We start from the raw sequence: 7,151 nt of genomic DNA on the forward strand, positions 1-7,151 counted from the left end.
AACTGCTCTTACTGACCTGTGACATGTTCTTACTGGTGTAATACTAGATCAGAAGCCATCTCATCTCCATGCTGGATAAAGATTCAATAATTGAGTCTGTTACACTTGACATTATAGAACTTGGCTGAGAGATTTTTGTGGGAAATTGCTTTGTGGAAACTCCCTTGAAATCCACAGTGAAACTTGATCTTGGAAAATGGTTTTCTGCTATGCATTTGCAAAGCCTCGGGTAAATAAATGCAGTTTTATTGGCTGCTAAGTCAAATTTAACCAGATTCCCAATAAAATACAAATATGATCTTTTTAAAGGAGATTTTTATTATAACTATATTCACTGTACTTGTTGGGTTAAAGAGATAAGTTGGATTTTTAAAAACCAATCTAAAAAAATATTCTCAAATCTAATATATATCCTTAGAATGGGCAAACGCTTGCAGTTCTTTGTAAAGAGTAAATAAATTTAGTATTAATTAAACTTACTAGTGCAGTTAACAAATGATCTATGTCTAGCATCACAAAATATAGTTCTTCTAATATTTTCTCATTACTCCTCCCTATTAAAGAATGAACCAAATATCTGGTAGAGATACTATGCAAGAAAATGTGCTGAAATGATAAGCCCTTGCTTATGTAGAGGGGTAATTTGACTTACCCTACACATAAACTTAAGCTTAATAATATATTATATGCAATATTAAAACAGAAATATTATAGTTTACTATTACACAGAGTACATAGATTAATTTTTATTCTATGTATCCTTTTCAATAGTTATTTTTTTTTTAACCAATGATTTTCTCATCAGAGGTCCAGGGCCAAATTTCAGACTATTTCTGAAATTATGACAAACTTGTCCTAGATTTATGACATTAGGAACCTGTGAGTCATTTTCTTTGCTTCCCTTTCATCCTCACTCCCTTCCAAATTATGATTTTTTCCTACATTATTCTCTGAAAATGTTTTTTCTGTGCACCTCTCCGTAATGAGATCACCTTCTTTATTTCCCACCTCTATCAGTACATAGCTACCTAACAAGTGCATGTACCTTCAGTCTTGTCTTCTCACTCCCCTCTCCCCTCTCCAATCAATTTCAGTCTTTCCTCTGTAGCCCTACCAGAGTTACAGCTCTAAAAGGAAGATCTGATCTCAACATTCTCTACTTGAAATGTTGTAGAGTTTGCAAATATCTCAAGAATAAATTCCAGACTTCTTGGCATGATATTCCATGCCTTCTAAATTCTGGTCCCTAACTATCTTTTATTTTTATATCCTAGAATTCTAATTCAAACCTCCTACAATCTGCTATTTTAAACTATTCACTATGGCCTGAACATGGACTTTCATGCCTGTAAACCTGGGCTAATATCATTTCCATATCTGGAGTATACACATCTCTTTTTATATAAAATATCTTAAATAGCCCTTATATTTTTTATAAAATTTTAACAAAGCAGTATGTCAAGAGTATTTAGTAAATTATCCAACATTTCCCTGATAGATTGTAATTCTACCCACATAGTAATTGAACTTAAACTTAGTTTCTTATCTTAATCATTTGGGTTTTTTCCCTATTTTTTTTGTCCATAAAAAACTATTCAATTGAAATATGTTCCTCCTCTAAATTGACAATTCCTTAATGGGCACATTGTTGGGTTTATTATATAACATAATAAATGACATTCAACACATATCAGCTGTATTTTATATGATTATTCAATGATTTTCCCCACAAATTGTGAGATCATTGAGGTCAGAGAATGTTTCGTTTTGCTTGCTCTGTGTCCTTGCCACATACTTACACTACCTGTGACATTACAGATGTTTAAAACATGTTTGATGAATAAACAATGATTGGATTCCCAATTCCTAAATTCTAAATAATGTAGTACCAAACATTAAAATCATACTGTGACCATTGTCTTTCCTTTTCATGCAAAAGTAATTAGCAAAAGCATTTTATAGAGTTCCTTTGTTGTTTCACACACTTTTGTGATTACTCATTGATATTGATAAAATACAGGGCTGCTAAGCACATAACTCATATAAATAACAGTAAGTTCACAGTCAGCAGAGAAAATATGATTCAGTTCAAGAAAACTCTTCTCAGAGTCAAGATTCAGAGATTTTAGGATCCCTTCTTCAAAGTGCCAGAATGTCCATTTTCTAATGGCTGCTTTTGTCTGCGGGTCCTAAGGTGACAACTCCTTCCTGTGAGAGAGATTAGCTATTTTTAGACAGCCAGTACCCAACTGCCTTTTCTCTTTGATAATCAGAAGAACCTAAATTGTATTGAAATAAGAGACTGGATACAATGTTCTTGTAGATAAAAAGCACTTTTGTAGGTAGGGAGGAGATAAATGCTTATACCATTTGTCTTGGCTAGAAATCTCTGGAGTCCCACTTGCTGGGAAAGACAAACATTATCCCTGGTCTTTTAAAGTCATAGAGAAAATGATTGTTCTGCACTTTTTAGCTCTCTGTCTGCATTTATGGCATGGTCCTCAATGTGTCTTTTATAATTTGAGGTAATACATTAACAGGAACAAGCAAAATAAAAAAGGAAACAAGTTTAACTTCTAAAGTTTAGGTAAATATTTAACCCAAGATTTTCAATCTAAAGATGGTTATTTTTGAACGTTTATATATAATGCTTGTCATGATAAAATAGCAATATGCTTAATGAATGAATCAACCAATTTTCTGATGATTACAAGAACAGTCAGTGAATTCAGAGCCTCTATTATCTGGAACCAAACTTTCCCACCTGTCTTGTCCCCCTCTTCCATTGCCAACACTGGTGTCTCTTCTTGGAATGCCTTTCATCCCAATTTCTGTCCATCATAAACATTTCCATCCTTCAGACTGCATCTGAAAGTCAGTCAGATGATGTGACAAGTTCCAGACAGGCAGCAGTAGTTCCAAATACCCGCTCAGCCTCTTTCAAACCACATGAACTTGAGTAATTTTCTAAACTTCACATTTTCATCTATAAAATACAGGTAAAATAATTGTGTTAACCCAATAGATTTATTTCAAAGATTAAAAAAGATAATACACCAAAAATGCTTTGTGACATGATTGGTTTTCAATATTTATTAGACTAAATATTTCTTGGGTGACATTTACTTCATGACATTTTGCTTGTGCACCGCATCCCCACAATTATAGTGAAGTAGTTCCCAAACTGGTTTGTATCTTGATGGATCACTCAGAGACTCCAAGGTCACATCCCAGAACCAGTCATAGTCTTTGGGGTGGGGGTTGGGATGACTGGAACAAGGGCACTTGTAATTTTTGAAGGTGATTCCACAGTGCAGACAAATTTGGGAATTATGACAATAATATCTCTCCAAACTGCTTCATCATAAAAGTCACCTGAAAAGTTTATTAAGCGATTTAAAAAGCATTTATACTACATCTAAGCATGTGTGTGTGTGTGTGTGTGTGTGTGTGTGTGTGTATTTCCAAGACACAAACGTGAGTCTGAATTTTTAAAGCATCATAAGTAGATATTTTGATTAGACAGAGTTGGAAACACACTATTAGCAGGTTGACTGCATTTCTATATTAGATTCTCTTAATTCATAAGCTCTTCATCAGTGCAGAGATAGTGTCTCTCAACTTTACATTTCCTAATATTCTGCTTGTACATAGTAGGCACATGCAATAAATGCTTGGAGTTAAATTGAAAAGTATTTAAAATCTATAATCTAATTGATATATTTGTAATTTGTATATTTTAAATGCAAATAGGTGTACATAACCTGATATCTAAAAAGTGTTGGCATTTGTCTCAGCTTTGCCACTACTGAGATTCAGGACCTTATAAAGCCAGTTAGCTTCTCTGGACCTCAGTTTCTGTGTATACATATGCAGACAGACTACATGGGTGCTCTAAAGCTTATTTACATTGAATGCCAGGCTAGGTACAAATTTTACTAAGTAAGCATGAGAAGAAAGCGAAGCTATATTTTCCCACTTTAAAGTGCCTCTTCTAATTATTCCTTCCTGAAAGAATTCCATAACTTTTCTATAGTTCTGTAGTACCTGCAGATGAAATGTCCTCCGAACCTGGATGCCATTGCCCTTCCTGCAGGGACAGCAGCCTCCACCACTGTGTGCTGTCATCCACACATGTGTCCACGCTTATTTTTATTCAGGGGCTTCTCTCTCACTGTCTGGCTTGTGAATTATGTGTCTGCTTCCTGTTTCCTGCCAGAATGTTCACTCCTTACCAGTCAGTCATTTTTCATCAGTAGAGATACAGAATCATCGTACTCATTGGTAATCCTCTCACCATACCAAATGAAAAACATATTTATTTCTGTTGCTGTATTTAACTCCATCTCTTCTCACTTTTCAGCAAATCTGACTTTAAGATTAAAATGACTAGAAAGGAGAACTGATACATGCTGATTAATCTCTGGCCTCCCTACTCACAGAGTATAACAAAATCAATTTTCTCAAAGAATTAGTAACTATTATCTGTGGATTTATTTTTCATGAGTTAAATGGAAGGAAAGAATTGATGTTGAAATAGCTTATATGACTATAACACCATATATGTAAGGGACAATATGTGTATCTCTAAGTACAATTTTTATGGCCAATTGATACAACTAAAATCATTGTTCCATCATTTTCAGCAAGAATGCCAATGTTTAATTTAATTTTTTGACAATTAGGACAATATAAGTAATATCTGTTATCAAAATATGTTTAAAATAAAATATTATTTACAGTACTGGGCATTAAATCCAAGGTCTCTCATGCACTAGGCAAGTGCTCTACCACTAAGCTATATCCAGAGCCCTTTTAATTTTTGTTTTCAAACAGGGTCCTTCTAAAGTGCCCAGGCTGATCTTGAACGTGCCTCAGCCTCCTATGTAGCTGAGACTATCTATACACATGCACCACCATACCCAGATGATATATGTCTGAAATTAAAATGTACTTTTCTTCAGTGCTGTATTTTTGAAAAAAAAAATCCAGAAAGGAGCTAAAATTTTATAACTGAGTCTAAACTGGTTTTTGTACCAACACTTATTTCATTTCAGCAATTGATGGTCTAAATGTTGGAAACAGGTTAAATATCGATGATGATTTTGTAGTTCACTCAACTACCCACAATGACAATGTTTCATATAAGCTAACAGAAGAAATGGAAATATCCTACAGTAGTTCGAATTCTGCATCTGAGTGAAAGCAGCAGAGATTTTTCAGTAAGACATGTACAATCTGATATTTGACCCAAGTTTAATAAATCTCTGTTCAAATATGTTAGACATTGTAGAAGATAAAATGGAAGATGAAGGAGAACAAAGACTAACCCGTTCCATTTCTTAAAACATGTATTGATTACTGATCATAAAGAAGTAACAGTGAAGACACAGAGATAACTGGTACAGTATGTGATCCTGAGAAGATGACAGAAATAAACCCAACGGAGTTCAGTTCCCACATCTTCAGGGCAAGTACTTTGAACAGCACAATATTTTCAGTCATTGCTATTGCTCAAAACAATTTTAAAACATTTTTCTGGTAAAGATATGTACCTTCCATACAATGACAAGGTTACCTGTTTGTGCTGATTCCTAATTTTTATGTTGTGTAAAATATTGTTAGCAATATATATGTATGTAGGAATACACACACACACACACACACACATATATTTACCTACACATTTACATACATATGTATACATGCATAGCAAACTGGCTAACAACACAATCTGAGTAAAACATACCTGGCTTTAAATCCCAACTCTACCAATTTCGACTTATGAGTCTTTGAATATGTTATTTAATCCTTCCCTTTAACTCTGTGCGAAATTCTCAGTGAGGTTTTGAGGATTTATATGTGGATATGTGACTTGAACATCAATGTGCACATATGGTATGTTAAATAAATGTTTGGTCTTATGATAGTTGATATATAGACCATAATTCTCTTCATATTTGTGGTAAAGAAATTTCTCTGAAGTTATTTTACTATAGTCTTTGTAAGTGATACCTTTAGACATAAATATATATTTTTAAAAAATTATTAATAAAATTAGTATAATAGTGTCAATAGAATTTTAATATGAAAATCACCATGGTGAATAGTAATTATTTCCACCTAATTCTTATAGATTTTTATAGAATCATGCTTCTAAATTATTATAGAAATTTAAGAGAAAATATTTACATGATGTTTAATCTTCCTACATAAGTACAATGTTTCTCCATTTTCAAGCATTCTTTTAATGTTGATCATTTGGCAATTTATGTATTACTTCATATTGTTATTAACAAGTGTTTTGCAAGTTTTGCTGCAATTCATTATGAATAAAATCATTGTTCCAACACATATTTCTAACAGCGCATTGCCAATATATCAGGTTGGTTCCCCCCGAAGTAAGTGCTGAGGCAAGGAATCATAAGTCAGTAATTTATTAAAGGAGCATTACCAGGGAAAACCTGGGAGGAGGGCAGGGAAGGAGTCCAAGACAAACAAGTCAGTCTTAGACTGAGCCCTGCAAATAGCTTCTACCCAATCTCACAATTAACTGTGGAATATAAGCCAAGATTAATGGAAAAGAAACTAGAACTTTCATACCTCCTTAGGTGTCAGTCAGCCACAAGTGAATAGACCCAGGAAATGCATATTTCCAGTCACTCTCTCTGTTTATTCAGGCAATATAAGCACCAGTAACCTGAAGACAGTAATAAAAAAACAAGCGTCACAAGTGCAGGTGATTAGAGGCTGAAGCACACTAAAGCCTTGGCACATAAGAATAATTTAAAAATAAAATAAAATGTAAAAATAAAGATTTGAGGGACTCTTGGCAGAGTACCAACATTATTCACTTTATTCTTTTCTTTGTACTTCTCAAATCCACTTCCATCATATACATTGAGTCTACTCCAGCCTGTAGCACATCATTTCAAAATGGTGACTATCTACAGTTTATAAGGAAAAAAGCCTAGAAAAAAATCCAAGTCTGGAACAGAAGATGAAATTGAAATCTCCACCTGATGAAGATTCAAACAATGCATTTCTTTTTAAAGACACATTACCTCTAATTAAGAAAGAGAGAGAGAGAGAGATCAGTGGGGACATCATTTCTATTACTGTCCTGAATCTTTAAGGTCTTTCATGGTGGC

General features: G+C 33.8%; 1 long non-coding RNA gene across 1 annotated transcript; it reads right to left on the reverse strand.

The window, feature by feature from the left end:
* Window positions 1-556: 556 nt before the first annotated feature.
* LOC124961507 (uncharacterized) lies at window positions 557-6,702 on the reverse strand. The gene is made up of 3 exons (XR_007104268.1): window positions 6,604-6,702; window positions 2,765-2,986; window positions 557-2,208 (listed from the first exon to the last, which is right to left on the reverse strand). It is a non-coding gene; the product is annotated as an uncharacterized LOC124961507 (long non-coding RNA).
* Window positions 6,703-7,151: the final 449 nt, after the last annotated feature.

This window comes from Sciurus carolinensis, chromosome 1, assembly GCF_902686445.1.
Source record: "Sciurus carolinensis chromosome 1, mSciCar1.2, whole genome shotgun sequence".
Taxonomy (NCBI): Eukaryota; Metazoa; Chordata; class Mammalia; order Rodentia; family Sciuridae; genus Sciurus; species Sciurus carolinensis.